This window comes from Pan troglodytes, chromosome 20 (genome assembly GCF_028858775.2).
Source record: "Pan troglodytes isolate AG18354 chromosome 20, NHGRI_mPanTro3-v2.0_pri, whole genome shotgun sequence".
Lineage (NCBI taxonomy): Eukaryota > Metazoa > Chordata > Mammalia > Primates > Hominidae > Pan > Pan troglodytes.
In genome coordinates, this window is record NC_072418.2 from 18012247 (window position 1) to 18031090 (window position 18844).

Consider the following 18844-nt stretch of genomic DNA (forward strand, 5'->3'; position numbering starts at 1 on the left):
TCACAGAACTCTTTCACGCACATGATCTTATTTCTCTTAATTACAAAATAGAAAGGGGAAACTGCTTAAGTTACAAAAATCATGCCTGTACAGTAAGACTGCAATTCAACTGAGCAGAGAAATGGGATTAATAAAAGCCAAGACCAATGGTACATGAATGAGGGAAAACATCCATTGGCACATACAAGTTTAATCTTCAAACTATAGAGATTGGGGCGGGGGGGGGTGAAGGAGTCTGTAATAGGTGCTATTCTTAGAAGTAATAAGAGTTCTTTTCCATCCTCTGACTCAACTCTGCCCCAATTACAGAAGTATGAATTATTCAAGTTTATGGTATTATATTTCCTATTCCTTCCACCAGACAAGGATGTGAGGAGAAAGAGAGTGGCACTGTGTACACTGCTTGGTGTAGCATGTCGATATCCCTAAACGTAAGCATGTCATGCTGAAGAATGGTAGTTTCCCACAAGCTTTCTTCCTCAATCTGCAGGTTCAAGTGCATGCGTAAGCAAATGTCCCGCAGCAGAGGGCACACATTAAGCCACGTAAGGGACCACAGCATAAATCTTGTAAGCCTACCCACATCCAACACCACCATATAAATAATGAGGCTGGCTAGGAACCATTCAGTTACCTTCTGCAGCAAAGGCTCCATACCAACAGCAAATCATGGAGACAGTTTACAAACAGCAGCAGCTTCAGTGTAGAGCCCTAGCTCCAAGACCCTCATCTGCGGCCTTTACAACAGACCCATTCTGGTACATTCTCAAATTCCTTATCCCCAGGAAAGAGCACAGGCTGACAAAGTTGGGGGCACAGGGGCCCTGGGAAGGTTCACATCACTGTTGACACGTTACCTGACAACTCTGTGAAACCTCTGGAGGATTTTTGCAAGGACAAACCAAAATGGGTGATCCACCCTGTTTCCAAGTCATAAAGTTGTAAATGTCTAGAAAAGTAAGATACATGTGAAAACCAGCCTGGCACAGTGGCTCACCTGTGTAATCCCAGCAGTCTGGGAGACAAAGAAGGCAGGAGGCTTGCTCAAGTTCAGGAGTTCAAGACCAGCCTGGGCAACATAGTGTGACCTCGTCTCTTCAAAAAATAAAAAAAAAGGCTGGGAGCGGTGCCTCACACCTGTAATCTCAGCACTCTGGGAGGCCAAGGTGGGCAGATCACTTGAGCCCAGGAGTTGCAGCCTGGGAAACATGGTGAAACCCCATCTCCACAAAAATACAAAAAATTAGCTGGGCATGGTGGCTCACACCTGTAGTCCCAGCTACCTGGGAGGCTGAAGTAGGAGGATCACCTAGGCCAGGAGGCCGATGCTACAGTGAGTGACTGCACTCCAGCCTGGATGACAAAGTGAGACCTCGTATCAAAAATTAAAAATAAGCTAGGCATGGTGACACACACCTGTAGTTGCAGCTACTCAGCAGGCTGAGGTGGGAGGATCACTTGAACCTGGGAGGTCAAAGCTGCAGTGAGCCAAGATCATGCCACTGCACTCCAGCCTGGGCAACAAAACAGAGCAAGACCCTGTCTTAAAAAATAAAAATAAAAAGTATTCAAAACCATCAAGAGGCAGGGTGAAGTGGCTCCGCCTGTAATCCCAGCACTTTAGGAGGCCAAAGCAGATGAACTGCTTAAGCCCAGGACTCCAGACCAGCCTGCCTAAGCAACATGGTGAAACCCCGTCTCTACAAAAAAATACCAAAATTAGCTGAGTGTGGTGGCCCACACCTGTAGCCCAGTTACTTAGGAAGCTGAGGTGGGAGGATTACCTGAATTTGGGGAGGCTGAGACTACAGTTAGCTGTGATCATGCCACTGCACTACGGCCTGGGCAACAGAGTGAGACTCTACCTCCAAAACAGAACAAAAAAAAAAACAAAAAAGCCATCAATAGCCCTTTAACCAACATCGTAATAAATTTTTCTTCCACAGAGTAAAATCAGGAAATTCATTCTGGTACCTGGTCTTTAGAGTTCAATGTTTATGCCTATGTGCATTTTTGTGGAGAGAGGATCCAAAGCATCTGTAGCATACTCAAGGAGACCTCCAGCCTCCTCTTAAGGAGTGATGATTTAGGGAGAAGCAGGGTCAGTCCCATGCTTAGCCACTAGACTCAATTATTTTGTGTGTCCTAAAGGAATAATATTTCCAACAGTGAGAACTGTAGGAAAACGATTATTACAGTAGAACTTAACACTTGTTTTTGATTATGGAAATCTGAGGAGGCTTTTCGTAATGCTTGAGGAATGCCAAGCAGCAGACTACGAGAACTTGAGTATGGAAATAGCTTAGCAAATAGCAAAATTACAACTGTACCTTCTGCAGGCATGGAAGATAGATGAATTCAGTCTCCTGAACTAACAATAGTTACTAGTAATAACAATATACCATACAGATTACCTAAGTTATATAAATAACAACTTGTTATTTATATGGAAGAGAGACCTAATGTGATAAACACAATTTCAATCTTGTAAGCATTTATTTAAACTTTATATCTACCTGGTCTCTTATCCAAGATTTTCCTGAACACTTTAAGCTGGTCTCACTCCTGTGCTCCCTTCAGGGCTGTTTTCCCGCCAAACTGGATCATTCAGCCCACCCAAGTAACTCCTGGGACTTGGCTTGACTTCTCCCAGTGCTCCTTCTATGCCTGACACAGGTAAGATACACAGTGTCTTTCATTTCATCTTCTATGAAAATATTTGGGATACACACATCCTTAACTATCTTCATTCTACCCTTTGTGAGTAACTCAATTCTGAACTGTTTTCCACTAATTCTGGTTTACAAACTAGTATGGAAACCTCCTTTCAGCCATCCATAATTTCTTGCTCCAAGTTCGGGGGTACATTTTACTTTTAGTATAAGACTCTGGGCCAGGCATAGTGGCTCACGCCTGTAATCCCAACACTTTGGGAGGCCAAGGCGGATGGATCACCTGAGGTCAGGAGTTTGAGACCAGCCTGGCCAACAGAGTGAAACCCTGCCCCTACTAAAAATACAAAAACTAGCCGGGCATGGTGGCGCATGCCTCTAATCCCAGCTACTAGGGAGGCTGAGGCAGGAGAATTGCTTGACCCAGGAGGCAGTGAGCCGAGATGGTGCCACTGCACTCCAGCCTGGGCGACAGAGCGAGACTCCATCAAGAAAGAATGGGAAAGGGAAAGGAAACAAAGGAAAGAAAACAAAGAAAAAAGAAAAAGAGAAAGAAGGAAGGAAGGGAAAGAGGGAGGGGACTCTGTCCATTGGACAAAGCATCCCATCTAGCATGCCTCATATCAACAAGCGAGATGCTGCTGGAGCTACCACTTGGGTTGAGGGAATGGAGGGCAGAGACCAGCTACAGGCGCCATGCTTGAGGCAAGCCAGTTAAGCATTCCCATTCTGCACATGGTCAGAGATGGGCAATGATCCAACCTAGAATCCACTGCCATCAGAAAGCACTACTGGGAAGACTCACTCTTGACCTTGAGGTCAGAACATTAGTGATAAAGAACAAGTTCTGAAGTCATTGTGGAGCCCTTAGATTCAACTACTCTTGAGCCTCATGTTGCATCAGGCAACAAATTCCCTTCTGCTTCAGCTAATTTTGTTTATTTATACCAGAGAAAGACCTAAGTAATACAACCATTTCCTCACAGTCATCTGAATAAAGTTAGGAGAATAACATCTGAGAATAATCGACAAGTAGCTTACCACACATGCACACAAATGACACTCTACATACTTCTTGTTTCACCTGTGGCAAACTACTAGACCTTCACCACTCCATGCTTCTTCAACTTCCCTCACCCTACCCCCTACAAAGCTTCTAAAACACAGTGGGTACAGGGAAGAAAAGAAACTAAAGATCCATGCTTTCACCTGCTACTAGAAAGCATATCCAGGACAGTCATCATTGGGCAAATGACAAAGAAACAGATCACAAAATGGCACATACACACACACACAAAAATCAAGGTATTCACAATTGCCATCAAGTAGCATGGAAACCAATGTAATTCAACTCCTCTGACATGACCCCCCCATAAGAAACACATTTTATCATGTACACAACACCTAAGATCAAAGCAAAGGTTTTATGAAATATCCTTGAAAATTGTGACACCCTCTGACATTTCCCTTTTCTCCCCTATACACCAATTGCAACCCACTATATTTGTTTCATGACCCATGGTTTGGTTTTGTTTTGTTTTGTTCTGAGATGGAGTCTTGCTCTGTCGCCCAGGCTGGAGTGCAGTGACAGGATCTCGGCTCACTGCAAGCTCCGCCTCCCGGGTTCACGCCATTCTCCTGCCTCAAGCCATGCCATGACCCATGGTTTTAAAAACACAAAGAAGGCCAGGCGCAGTGGCTCACGCCTGTAATCCCAGCACTTTGGGAGGCCGAGGCGGGTGGATCACGAGGTGAGGAGATCGAGAGCATCCTGGCTAACACGGTGAAACCCCGTCTCTACTAAAACATACAAAAAAAAAAAAAATTAGCCAGGCGTGGTGGCGGGCGCCTGTAGTCCCAGCACTTTGGGAGGCCGAGGCAGGCAGATCACGAGGTCAGGAGATCAAGACCATCCTGGCTAACACAGTGAAACCCCGTCTCTACTAAAAAATACAAAAAAAAAAAAAAAAAATTAGCCAGGCATGGTGGCAGGTGCCTGTAGTCCCAGCTACTTGGGAGGCTGAAGCAGGAGAATGGCGTGAACCTGGGAGGCAGAGCTTGCAGTGAGCTGAGACTGCGCCACTGCACTCTAGCCTGGGAGATAGAGAGAGACTCTGTCTCCAAAAAAAAAAAAAAAAGAAAAGAAAAATTAGCTGGGTGTGGTGGTGGGTGCCTGTAGTCCCAGCTACTTGGGAGGCTGAGACAGGAGAATGGCGTGGACCTGGGAGGTGGAGCTCTCAGTGAGCTGAAATCATACCACTGCACTCCAGCCTGGGTGACACAGTGAGACTCTGCCTCAAACAAACAAACAAACAAAAATACAAAGAATTATTTTCTTCCAATTAATTGGGAGGCTGAGGCAGGAGGATCATTTGAACCCAGAAGTTCAAGTCCAGCCTGGGCAACACAGCAAGACTCCATCTCTTAAAAAAAAAAAAAAAAAAAAGAACTGCTCTCTCTTAAAATCCAGATTCTGATCAAATTTCTCTGGAATCAAAACCTATGCGCCCTACTTTATATACGAAAAACTGAGGCTAGAGTGGTTAGGCAACGGGTCCAAGGACACAGGCAGATGTCCCCTGCTGAGTGTGCCCCAGCAGCCCAGTATGGCCCAGACTGGCACCCACCACTGGGCTGGCAGGTTCCACCTCCATGTAGTTTTTTTGTTTCAACTCTCATGATAATGATCTGCTCCCACAAAATATGTTTCCTCAAACAGCATGGAAAATTTTCAAGTATGAAGTCCCCAAATTTTTCTCACCCTCTTCCCTTTTCTTTACCCAAAACAAAACCTCGAAGGCTAATCCACCCATAGACATGTATGTGTTACTGCCTGAGAAGGAACAACTGGAGACATTAGCAACACACAAGGACACGAGAATTACTAATTCACGTTTCTGAAAATTGTGTAATACCAAGCCCAACTCCTCTCCCCTGGTGCTGGCTGACAATGTACCAGTGTCTACTGACTAACAGCAGCTAGGAACAAATAAAGAGTTTCAGCCTTGAGTGGAGACCAAGACAAGGAAGGTGACCACACATACTAAGTAGGAAGGGCCTGGATAGCATTTCTCACACTTTTTCAGGCAGAAAGCAAAGCCAGCACTCCTCGGCCCCCATCTTTCTCAACAGTCCCAGGCATCTTTATACAATTAGACATGAGGCCCAGGTCAGTACCCACATGGTCCCCCTTTTGTCACTGTGCAGGCACACTGAACCCATTTTACAGAAAACTGAGGCTTATGGAGACGATGTAACTCCCCTGAGGTCAAGGCCAGAAGGGGGTGGGGCTGGGACTGCACCCAACAGTGAACTCCATGGTGTTCTCTCTCCTCTCCTGCTCTGGTACACGGCTCCACCCAAGCCCAACCAATGCTGTCTGCCACAGCCCAAGGTCCCAGAAACTTCCTACACTGGGCAGAACAGGCTAACACATGCCTGGGGAGGGGGGAAGGGGAAGGATCACACAACTGTCTACACCTAGGATAAATGAAAAATAGAACAAATGTCAAATTTATTCACATTCTCTTAATTTGAAGCTAATGCTTAGATTATGTGACCAACCTCTAAAGAAAATATATCTTTCAATTGCATTTCACACAAGCAAAAGGCAACCTTTGTGGAACCGGATCCCAATGACGCCTAGTAAGTAACTGGACTTAACTGGTTCTTCTGGTCAAAAGGCCCAAAGTCGATCGGCAGTACGCCAGACTCCCAGTCAGGACCTCCACACATCCAGCTGCCAAAATTACTCTACCAAACTTTTCCAGGGAGACCTTACACCTTCCTGGGGACCAGAATCCTTTCACCAAGCCCAGATGCCAATACAATCAGAATCAGAGCCAATGGAGGCCAGAAAGGTATGGAAAGATGTTCCAGTGTTCTGGAAAAACTTTGGCCCACCAGTGCCTTCTGGCTCCCTGACCAAGTCTTTGTGTTCAGATAACCAGGTTTTCATAAGATGGGTAAGTTACATTTTAGGCTTGAGGATACACTGAGCCAGCTTCCCCTGCTGGATCATTTCCCCAAACTCTGCAGCAAACATCCCAGGGTGGATGCCCCCAAAGCTGCTGCACCTCCACTAATCCCATTATCACTGCTCTTAATCTCATTATCAGATAAGAACAAACACAATCCCTCTTTCAAGCACCTCTTCCACTGGTCTCCACTCAGAGCTCACTTGGAAGACGTGGCACCTCTGGAAGGCACCTGGTGGGCTGTAGTGTCACCCAGTACCATGCCCTAGATCAGCTGGTGCACCTCCTGGCTGTCAGCAGCTCTACTCTGACCCCTGGCTTCCTCTTCCCACTTCTATTCTTCACCTTGGGCAAGGACGGCAGTAGCTAACCTTGAGAGGGCACAGCACTGCTGCCAAGCCCTGTGCTGTGTGTCCTCTAAGGCACTGTCTCATTTTAACCTCATCTGAAAGATGGGCCAGTGAAGCTCTGGGAAGGCTGAGTGACAGACTGAATGTCACACAGCAGGTAGCAGGGCCAGGATTCTAACCGAGGCCTGAATGTGCCGTACTGGTGTTATCAGTCTTTGGAGCAAGGCAGCAAAAATGAGATAGGACTGGATGCCAAGAGGCTGCCCAAGCCCTCCAAGGTCACCCTCCCTAGAGCATTCCAGTTAAGACTGGACTGGGCTCGTACTGCCGGGTCAGGATACTTGATTTCAGGAAACAAAGTCCAACTCTGGGCAGGAGAGGGTAGAAAAGTCAAAGGGCAAGAGCCTAGAGACACTTCTACTTCTCACCACATTAAAAAAGACACATTTTGTTTTCATACATCATCATTTGTGGGGAAAAAAATGTTTAAAATCTCACCCCTATAAACAAGACCCTGTCAAGCTCTGATTGGAGAAATGGAAATACATGCAACCTTTCCAAAAATAAGTTAAATCAAGTTTTCAAAAATATACACCTCCCAATTCAAAGATGAAAAAAGAGAAAACAGCAGATGAAGTGGCTCACACCTATAATCCCACCACTTTGGGAGACTGAGGCGGGCGGATCACCTGAGGTCGGGAGTTCCAGAAGAGCCTGACCAACATGGAGAAACCCCGTCTCTACTAGAAATACAAAATTAGCTGGGCGTGGTGGTGCATGCCTGTAATCCTAGCTACTAAGGAGGCTGAGGCAGGAGAATCACTTGAACCCGGGAGGCAGAGGCTGCAGTTAGCTGAGATCGTGCCATTGCACTCCAGCCTGGGCAACAGAGCAAGACTCCGTCTCAAAAAAAAAAAAAAAAAAAAGAAAGAAAGAAAGAAAGAAAAAGAAAACTTGGAAATCACGTCCAAATGTCCAAAAATAGCAGAATTAAGTTATGGTACATTCATATGACAGCTAAGCAGCCAGTCAAAACGAAACATTTTCGAAATGTTCACAATGTAGCATTAAAAAAAAAAAAAAAAAAAAAAAAGGCCGGGCGCTGTAGCTCATGCCTGTAATCCTAATCCCAGCACTTTGGGACGCCGAGGTAGGCAGATCACTTGAGGCGAGAGGTTCAAGACCAGTGGGGACAACATGGCAAAATCTCATCTCTATTAAAACTACAAGAAATTATCCAGGTGTGGCAGCATGGGGCGCCTGTAGTCCCAGCTACTTGGGAGGCTGAGGCACAAGAATGGCTTGAACCGGGGAGGCAGAGGTTGCAATGAGCCAATCTCTGCATGGGTGACAGAGCAAAGACTTCGGCATAGGTGACAGAGCAAAACTCTGCCTCAAAATAAATAAATAAATAAAAACTAAAATTAAAAACAAAGAACTTCACTACAACCAAATTGTGTTACTCAGACAAAGACAAATAACTGGAAGGAAAGAAAATGGGATTAAGAGATCATTTTTAACCATCATTTTAACATTCTACATTTTCCAAATTCCTTAAAATGACCATGCACTACTTTTGTTTAAAGAAAAAGCCTTACAATCTCCTTTTCAAATGATGTGGAACAACCAATGTTATTCCTCTTCAGGACGAGGACAAGAATGGGACAGATGGCTGCTCTGCCCTCACCCTGACTCAGAACTCTCTTCCTCTGCTTCTTCAGAGTGGACTACATTCCATGAATTATGCTAGGACATGTGGACATGGTTTAATTGAGGTTGGTAGCCTGTCGAGACTGAAAACAAACTGCTTTAAAACATCACCCTTTACAATAAAGGAACTGCAAGTTTGGGGTGCATCTCCGAGACTGTTCTCTATGCAGCAGCATTTCAAACTGTTCTGTAACCATGCACAATGTAAAAAACCAAACGGTGACCAAACCATGAAGGCAGAATACAACATGTCAACATGCTGATATCCTTGCAGTTCCACTTCCTCATTCATTTAAACAGTTACTCAGTATCCCACTAAGCTTTTAACCATTCTACCTAAGTACTAGAAACATCAATGCCATTAAAAAGTCGCTGTGCACCCTCAAAAACTTAACCATAGATATATGACCCAGCAATTCCACTCCCAGATATCTGTCCCAGAGAAACTAAAATCTGTACGCAAAAGGCCAGGCGCGGTGGCTCACGCCTGTAATCCCAGCACTTTGGAAAGCTAAGGTGGGTGGATCACTTGAGCTCCGGAGTTCAAGACCAGCCAGGCCAACATGGTGAAACCCCATCTCTACTAAAAACACAAAAATTAGCCGGGCATGGTGGCAGGTGCCTGTAATCCCAATTACTTGGGAGGTTGAGGCAGGAGAATTGCTTGAACCCGGGGGGTGGAGGCTGCAGTGGGCTGAGATCGTGCCACTGCACTCCAGCCTGGGCGACACAGCGAGACTCTGTCTCGAAAAAAGAAAAAAAGAAAAAAAAGTCGTACACAAATGTATTTTTAACAGTACTATTTACAATTGCCAAAAAGTGAAAACAACCCAAATGTTCACCACTAATGAACGGGTAAACAAAATGTAGCATAGCCATATAATGGAGTATCATTCAGTTATAAAAAGGAATGAAGTACTGATTCATGCTACACAGCAAGAACCTTTTGGAAACAGTACAGTGAGTGAAAGATGCCAGGCACAAAAGGTTACATATTGTAGGATTCCTGAAATATCCAGAACAGGCAGATCTATAGAGACAGAGAGTAGATGAGTGGCTTCCAGGGGCAAAGGTGGCGGGGGGTGGGCAGGAGCATGGGGAATGATAGGTAATGGATTTCTTTTGGGGGGGGGTGGAAATGTCCTAAAATTGGTTGCAGTGATGGCTGCAAATCTCTGTAAATACATTTAAAAACTGATGATTGTATCATGTATAACAACGTTTATCTCAAAGCTATTATTTTCTTAAAAAGATGTTTGGTAGGATTTTACAATAATAGTATGCTCAAATTATACATAATTGATATTCAATAAACGTGGAGGATGAACACGCTAATAATAAAGACTATGCATATTAAAGTCATTATACAAATATCTTTCAGTCTCTCCTTGTACATAGTAAGGGCTCAAGGACTAATTGTAGAGACAGATTGGCCAATCATGCACACATAAAATCAAAATATTTAAAAATGTGTTCAATGTTTTTTAAAAAAACTTAACAGGTTTTTATTGACAACATGAGATTCACATTAAGAAATGCTACCCATATATGTGTTTATTGCCCACTTCATATCCCTCTTGAAAATACTTTTGGCAGGTCAGGGTTGAACCACAGCGCAAAGCCACTCACCGCACTTCAAACTGCTAAGTGGGAAATGTCCAGTAGTGCATGGAAACACACTGCATGCCAGGCTGCTCGGACTAATAAGTTTACTGCAACACCGAGGGACCTCAGCGTTATCTTAGTTAAAACTCACATTCCTTGTAAGTCACTACCGAACAATTATGTCCACGGCTAACAACATTTTTAAAGCGGGATTATTTGCATTTGGCATTACGGCATGCAAAATTCTTGCTCAATTATTTCTCCCGTTTATTCATTGAGACTATTTAAGGTGCTCTTCTAGGCACAACATACAACAGAATAAAACAGGCAAAGCCAAGCAAACAAAACCCTGCCCTCATCCAACTTACATTCTGGTTTTGTTTTTTGTTTTGGGACGGAGTTTCGCTCTTATTGACCAGACTGGAGTGCAATGGCATGACCTTGGCTCACCGCAACCTCCGCCTCCCGGGTTCAAGCGATTCTCCTGCCTCAGCCTCCCGAGTAGCTGGGATTACAGGCATGCGCCACTATGCCCGGCTAATTTTGTATTTTTAATAGAGACGCGGTTTCTCCATGTTTGTCAGGCTGGTGTCGAACTTTTGACCTCAGGTGATCTGCCCGCCTCGGCCTCTCAAAGTGCTGGGATCACAGGCTGAGCCACCACGCCCGGAGCATTCTGCTTTTTTTTTTTTTTTTTAAGTTAACAAGGAAATTTTATCTTTCCAAACTCATCTCTTATGTATTAAATGTCAGCACCAGCAAGCAATTCCCCACAATTCTCACCTCGCAAATGTACACTCTTTTCTAGACACCAAAAATCACAAAGATTTATGAAACATTAGGAGCTCCAATGACAAGCTTATCTTTCCTTTTTACAGATTTGCCAGGAACATAAAGACAAACATGGTCTACTTTACAAGTTTATTCAAAATCAGAAACCAAAACATTTTACATTCACAAAATACGACACACTATACAGTAGGTTGTCAGAAGCAGATTTAACAGCCCAGGGTCTTCAAATCACTGAGGTGCCAAATGGTTTTTTGCTTTAAAAACAAAACAGGCCGGGCGCAGTGGCTCTTGCCTGTAAACCCAGTACTTTGGGAGGCCGAGGCGGGCGGATCACGAGAGCAGGAGATCGAGACCATACTGGCCAATATGATGAAACCCCGTCTCTACTAAAAATACAAAAATTAGCTGGGCGTGGCGGCGCGTGCCTGCAATCCCAGCTACTCGGGAGGCTGAGGCAGGAGACTCGCTTGAACCCAGGAGGCAGCGGTTGCAGTGAGCCGAGATCGCACCACTGCACTCCAGCCTGTCGACTGACTAGACTCTCTTAAAAAAATACAAAATAAAAACAAAACAAAATTCAATCTCTTAAATCTGTAAATCTGAAGTCATTCAATAACCTGAATTGTGAAACAAGAAAATATTGTTACCCCCACCTCCTAAAGCAAAAGTGCAATTTAGTACAAAGATCACAACAACTGGCTCAAAAAGGCAACTTTTGGAAACAAAGTCTAAATTCCTTTAAACAATTCAATAATTTAGTGGAAATGTTACTAAGTGGCCAATGATTCTCGTTATTCTTAGCTAAAAATTTTCCCTCGCTGTCCTCCAGACTAGCGAAGCTAGGCATATAGCACCCCAGAACAGCCAAACAATCCTTAAAACTCAGCAGCTACCTTCTTATCTTTCATCCGTAGGCAAAGTTCCTTATCTTCAGCAATTCCACTGGGCTGACTGCTAGCAAGATACTGGGAGGTGGGCTCGACTCCTTCCAATTAAGACCAACTAAAGCCATTCTGAGACCGGCTAACTCCAGTTTGAGCCTTTAAGATACTATGTTTCCTACCAAAGAAAGAGGTATGGTGGATAACAGAGCAGCAATACATTTTGTTTCAGATTAGGCTTTGCCTTCTCCATTTGATCAATGGAAACCCTGAGTGGTTTATCTTTCCCTGGCTGAAGTTTTTGGGGGGAAGCGCTTGGTTATCTACAACGCATCAGTGATAAGACAAAAAGATAAAAAAGATAATCCCCACCCAAATTAAACCGAAATAAATGTTTTATGAAATTATTGGCGGCCGGGAACGGTGGCTCATGCCTGTAATCCCAACACTTTGGGAAGCCGAGGAGGATGGAACACCTGAGATCAAGAGTTCGAGACCAGCCTGGCCAACATGGTGAAACCCGCGTCTCTCCTAAAAATGCAAAAATTAGCTAGATGTGGTGGCGGGCGCCTGTAGTCCCAGCTACTCGAGAGGCTGAGACAGGAGAACCGCTTGAACCCGGGAGGCAGAGGTTGCAGTGAGCCGAGATCGCGCCACTGCACTACAGCCTGGGCGACAGAGCGAGACTCCATCTCGAAGTATATGTATATATTGGCAAGATCATAAAACAGATTGTGCCATCAAAAACTTTCTTGGAATTAAAAACACATTCATAAATCCTTTTGAGTATCGCTTTCTTTACAACTTCCAAAGACGGTAGGGAACTTGACAGCTCCATTCACAAAAAACTCCCGACCACTGTTACAGTCCCAAAGAGCCACTGGCTTACGAGGTAAACTGCGACTTGGTTTTTGGAACCACGGACTGGTAGAGCCCTGTCGAAGGTAAGCAAAGACATTCCAATTCTCGTGAGGCATACATTCCAAGGGGTCACTAGCATCCAACACACACGCAGAGAAATGAACCCAAGACCAGACACCCCACCAGGCTGCACGAAACGTAAACAAGTAAACAAGCAAATAAAAATCTTAAAAAAACAAAGCGTAGTCTTGAGTAAAAGGGAGGTCAGCCACCCAGCAGAAGCACATGACTCATGCACCGGCCTGAACTAAAGTATTTACACCGTCCACTACAACAGAGTGGGGTTTCCCATCTTCAAGCAAGCCCAAGCCTTGGGGGCATCTCAGACGGGTGAAGCCATGCTATTTCCGTTTGGGAGGAGGGGGATCATTTTATTTCGCTGAATCACAACTCCCCCACGTCCCCACCCCAAATCACCACAATCACCACCACCACACAACATTGCAAATAAAATAGGCCGTTGCAAGGACGCCGGCGAGCAGGGACCGAGCAAAACAAAGCGCCCAGCAAGGTGCTGCCAGGCTGAGAGTGGGTGCGTCAAGCGGGCCAAGCTCGCCTCCAGGGCACCGCTCCCGCCCTGAGGCCTGGCCTCAGACCGGCGTGCAGCCGCAGCCACCTCCCTCCGCAGGGGACCTGCCCCTTTCTCCGCAGCACTCCGGGGACCGCCGGGAAGGTGAAGAGATGGGGGTGGGGGCGCGCTGCCCCGGCCCAGGCAGAACGACCTGGGTGCCAGAAGGAGAGCGCGCCGGCCCCGGCCCACGTGAGCGCCGCGGCCGAGCCCGCCCAGAGGACCGCGGACCGGGACAGCGGCGCTCGCGGCCCCCGCGCCAGGCCCGGACTTACCCGGGCCGGGCGCTTCCTCCTCCTCCTCCTCCTCCTCACTTGACAAAATGGCGGCGGCAGGAAGTGCCGGGCGCCTCGGCCCGCCCCCCGCCCGCCCCCGGCCGCCCGCCCCGCCGCGGCGCCCGCGCCCCCCACCCGCGCCCCGCCGGCCAGCCCGAGCCCGGGTCCGACGGCACCAAAGGCAGGACAGCCGCGAGCGACCCCGCCGCCCCGACACCAACGGCGCAGGCCGCCCCGGCCAGGAACGAACGGCGCGGGAGGCCCGCAGGCCCGAGCCCGCGTAGCCCCGGCCTCCCCGCCCCCGCGCCGCGCGGATGGCGTAGGTGGCGGCGCCCCGGCCCCATTACGCAATGCAGGTTACGCGGACCGCGCCGCGAGCCTCCGCCAGCCGCCCAGTGTCGTCCGCCGCCCCGAAGGGCACCAGTCCTCACCTGAGACGCTAGGCCGCACGCCGCCCCCGCCGGCCGTCCGCCCGCTGCCGCCGCCCCCTCCCCGAGCTGCCTGCGCGGCGCCGGGGCCCGCCCGCCGCTCCGCCGAGCTCACAGGCCGCGCTCGCCCGCGGGCACCGCCGGCAGCCGCCGCCGCCGCCGCTGCCGCCGCCACTGCTTCGGCTCCTCGGCTGCGGGAGACCAGAACAAACAGCCCAGCCGCCGCCGCCGCCAGCGCACTGACGTCACCGCGCACGCTGCGCGCGCGGCCCCGCGCCGCCGCCGCCCGGTGTGCGCGCCCCGCCCCCGCGCCCGGCGCGAACGAGCTCTGGAGAGACAGTGGCTGCGAGGTGAGTGGGGGATACCGCGGACTGAGGGAGGAGACCCCGCAGAGCGAAGGAGCGGGCTGGGGGAAACGGGCGGACTGCAGGCTGGGCCTGCGGGAAAAGATCTGAAGGCTGAGAGAGACATCCAAAATACTAAGAAAGGTCTGAAGACAGACCCTCACAGGGAGGGAGGATGGTGAGGAGGGACCCCACAGACTGATGGAGGAGGCGGAGGAGAGAGCCCTAAGGGGGGACCCCAGGTAGGGAGGCTGAGGCGAGAGAGCTGCGATGGGGGCGCCGGGGCTGGGGTGAAGTGGAGGAAAGGAGGTGAGAGGAGGCTGCGAGCAAGGCCGAGGCGGATCCTCCTTGGCTGCCCCTGGGCAGGGAGGTAGCACCTTTCTCCTCTTACGCCCCCCTGTTGATTTTCTTCCAACCCACCTTTTTAAAAAAAGGGACATGGTCTTGCTCTGTCCCCCAGGCTGGAGTGCAGTGGTGCAGTCATAGCTCACTGCAGCCTCAACCTGCTGGCCTCAAGCGATCCTCCTGCTTCAGCCTCCCAAGTAGCTGGGACTACAGGTGTGCACCACCACACCCAGCTAACTATTTTTTGTAGAGATGGGATCTCACGATGTTGGCCAGGCTGGTCTCTGTCTCCTGGACTCAAGCGATCCTCCTGCCTCGACCTCCCAAAGTGCTAGGATTACAGGCGTGAGCCACCGCGCCCAGCTCCTTCCCATCCTTAAGACTCAACCCCAAGTCAGACCAGGCTCGGTGGCTCACACCTGTAATCTCAGCACTTTGGGAGGCAGAGGCAGGAGGTTGGCTTGAGGCCAGGGGTTGGAGACCATCCTAGGCAACAGAGTGAAACCTCGCCTCTACTAAAAGTACAAAAATTAGCCCCGTGTGGGCCGGGCGCAGTGGCTCACGCCTGTAATCCCAGCACTTTGGGAGGCGGGCAGATCACGAGGTCAGGAGATCGAGACCATCCTGGCTAACACGGTGAAACCCCGTCTCTACTAAAAATACAAAAAATTAGCCGGGTGTGGTGGTGGGCGCCTGTAGTCCCAGCTACTCGAGAGACTGAGGCAGGAGAATGGCGTGAACCCGGGAGGCGGAGCTTGCTGTGAGCGGAGATCGCGCCCCTGCACTCCAGCCTGTGCGACAGAGCGAGACTCCGTCTCAAAAAAAAAAAAAAAAAAAAAAATTAGCCGGGTGTGGTGGCGCATGCCTGTAATCCCATGCCTGTAATCCCAGCTACTCAGGAGGCTAAGGCAGAAGAATCACTTGAACCCGGGAGGCGTAGGTTGCAGTGAGCCGAGATTGTGCCACTGCACTCTAGCCTGGGCGACAGAGCAAGGCTCTGTCTCCAAAAAAGAAAAAGACTCAACCCTAAGTCAGCTCCAGGACGTATGTGCCTACTCTACATGTGTGAGTCCGAGGGGAAAAAACATCATATGACCTCTTCTAGGGCTTCCAAAGCACCCCACCTGGCCACGGAAGAGCTTAGTAAACATGGGGTAGTTTTGAGATTGCTAAAAGGAGGAAGTTAGGCATATGTCTCTTGCAGCTTAAAATAATACTGTGAAATTTTTCAAACCTGGAAACAACCACTTCTCTTTCCTTTTATATATATGTGTGTGTATATATATATATATATATATATATATATATATATATTTTTTTTTTTTTTTTTTTTTTTTTTTAAGACAAGATCTTGCTCTGTCACCCAGGCTGGAGTGCAGTGGCTGGATCATAGCTCACTGTAACCTCAAACTCTCAGTCTCAAGTGATCCTCCCACCTCAGCCTCTTTAGTAGCTTGGACCACAGGTGTGCGCCACCATGCCCAGCTAATTTTTGTATTTTTGTGGAGAGGAGGTCTCACCATGTTGCCCAGACTGGTCTTGAATTCCTGGGCTCAAGCGATCCACCTCCCTCAGCCTCCCAAAGTGCTGGAACTACAGGTGTGAGCCACGGCACCCAGGCCATTCTCTTAGCATTTTGTATTCCCATCTTTTAAAAATGGAAAGCAGGCTGGGCGCGGTGGCTCACACCTGTAATCCCAGCACTTTGGGAGGTCAAGGCAGGTGGATCACCTGAGGTCAGGAGTTCTAGACCAGCCTGGCCAACATGGTGAAACTTTGACTCTACTAAAAATATAAAAATTAGCCAGGTATGGTAGCGGGCGCCTGTAATCCTAGCTACTTTGGAGGCTGAGGCAGGAGAATCACTTGAACCCAAGAGGCAGAGGTGGCAGTGAGCTGAGATCGTGCCACTCCACTCCAGCCTGGGCGACAGTGAGACTCCATCTCAAAAAAAAAAAAAAAAAAAAAAAAGGAAAGCAAACTCAGTTCTAAAAAGTCTACATGGGGGCCAGGCACAATGGCTCACACCTGTAATCCTAGCACTTTGGGAGGCCAACGCGGGTAGATTACCTGAGGTCAGGAGTTTGAGACCAACCTGGGCAACATGGTGAAACCCCGTCTCTACTAAAAATACAAACAAAATTAGCCGGCTGTGGTGGCGGGCACCTGTAGTCCCAGCTACTCAGGAGGCCGAGGCAGGAGAATCGCTTGAACCTGGGAGGTGGAGGTTGCAGTGAGCCAAGCTCATGCCACTGCACTCCAGCCTGGGTGACAGGGCAAAACTCCGTCTCAAAAAAAAAAACCAAAAAAGTCTGCGTGGTATTTTTTTTTAAGTCCAAGTAATGAAACATTTCCTGATGGCCTATGGTTTCAGAATATATGGATATAATAGGATACCAGTAAAATAGTTCTTTTCTATCATGTGTTTGCTCATGCTTAACCAGGGGCAATCATAAATCACTAATGGGTCCTAAGCAAAGTTAAAAATTAAATTTTTTCATTCATTCATGTATCTATGTATTAATTTATTCATTTATGACAGGGTCTTGCTCTGTTGCCCAGGCTGGAGTGCAGTGTTGCATTCATGGTTCACCAAAGGCTGGAGTGCAGTGTTGCATTCATGGTTCACCGAAGCCTCGACCTCCTAGGCTCATTCAATCCTCCCACCTCAGCCTCCCGAGTAGCTGGGACTACAGGCATGTGCCACTACACCCAGCTAAGTTTTTAAATTGTAGTTGGCTGGGCGCAGTGGCTCACGCCTGTAATGCCAGTACTTTGGGAGGCTGAGGCGGGTGGATCACCTGAGGTCGGTAGTTTGAGAGCAGCCTGGCCAACATGGTGAACACACTAGTCTGTACTACAAATACAAAAATTAGAGGCCGGGTGCAGTGGCTCATGCCTGTAATCTCAGCACTTTGGGAGGCCGAGGCAGGTGTATCACCTGAGGTCCGGAATTCACAACTAGCCTGGCCAATGTGGTGAAACCTCATCTGTACTAAAAATAGAAAATTTGCGGGGCTTGGTGACGGGTGCCTGTAATCCCACCTACTCAGGAGGCTGAGGCAGAAGAATCACTTGAACCCAGGAAGCGGAGGTTGCAGTGAGCAGAGATTTCGGAGGTGGAGGATACAGTGAGCGGAGATCGCGCCATTGCACTCCAGCCTGGGCAACAAGAGTCAAACTCTGTCTCAAAAAAAAAAAAAAAATTAGCCAGGCATAGTGTTGCATGCCTGTAATCTGAGCCACTTGGGAGGATGAGGCAGGATAATCACTTGAGCCTGCTTAAGAGGTGGAGGTTGCAGTGAGCCAAGGTCGCACCACTGGACTCCAGCCTGGGTGACAGAGCAAGACTCTGTCTCGAAAAAAAAAAAAAATTTGTAGTCATAGGATCTCACTGTGTTGGCCAAGCTGATCTCAAACTCTTGGCCTCAAGTGATTCTTCTGCCTTGGCCTAACCCTTTATTTTTAACAAAGCATGAGAAAACAAGTTATTAGCTGCAAGAAATAAAGGATGTAATTGTAACTCCTTCATTGAAACTTTCTTCTAACTCTGTATTACAGAATATTGAAATTTGTGAATATCTTCTGGCTCCTAATTTTGCACCCCTGGCAATTATGCAGAAGATGATCAGAAATGGAAAAAGAGCAGGAGGGTACCCAGGGCTTTGTGAATAGGTATTAACAACTGGTTTGTTGTTACTGGGTTTTTTGTTTGTTTGTTTGTTTAAGGAAACCAGAATGTATCTATTTTAAGCTCTCCTTCCCTATAGTTATCTTGTCTTGCTGCATTATCCACTTAATTTATCATTGTTGGCCAGGTGCGGTGGCTCACGCCTGTAATCCCAGAACTTTGGGAGGCTGAGGCGGGCAGATCACGAGGTCAGGAGATCGAGACTATCCTGGCTAACATGGTGAAACCCCATCTCTACTAAAAATACAAAAATTAGCCAGACATGGTGGTGAGTGCCTGTAGTCC

At 47.9% G+C, this 18844-nt stretch overlaps 1 protein-coding gene and 1 long non-coding RNA gene across 4 annotated transcripts in view; one reads left to right on the plus strand and one right to left on the minus strand.

The window, feature by feature from the left end:
* Positions 1-14420, minus strand: part of BRD4 (bromodomain containing 4) — a 97758-nt gene extending 83338 nt beyond the window's left edge. For all 3 annotated transcript variants that reach the window (XM_016935345.4, XM_016935346.4, XM_024351750.3), the window contains exon 1: positions 14183-14420. The gene's annotated coding sequence lies outside the window, so the exon portion shown is untranslated. The remainder of the gene's footprint in view (positions 1-14182) is intronic.
* Positions 14421-14423: 3 nt separating this feature from the next.
* Positions 14424-18568, plus strand: LOC134809086 (uncharacterized). Its single transcript, XR_010153738.1, has 2 exons — positions 14424-14529; positions 18430-18568. It is a non-coding gene; the product is annotated as an uncharacterized LOC134809086 (long non-coding RNA).
* Positions 18569-18844: the final 276 nt, after the last annotated feature.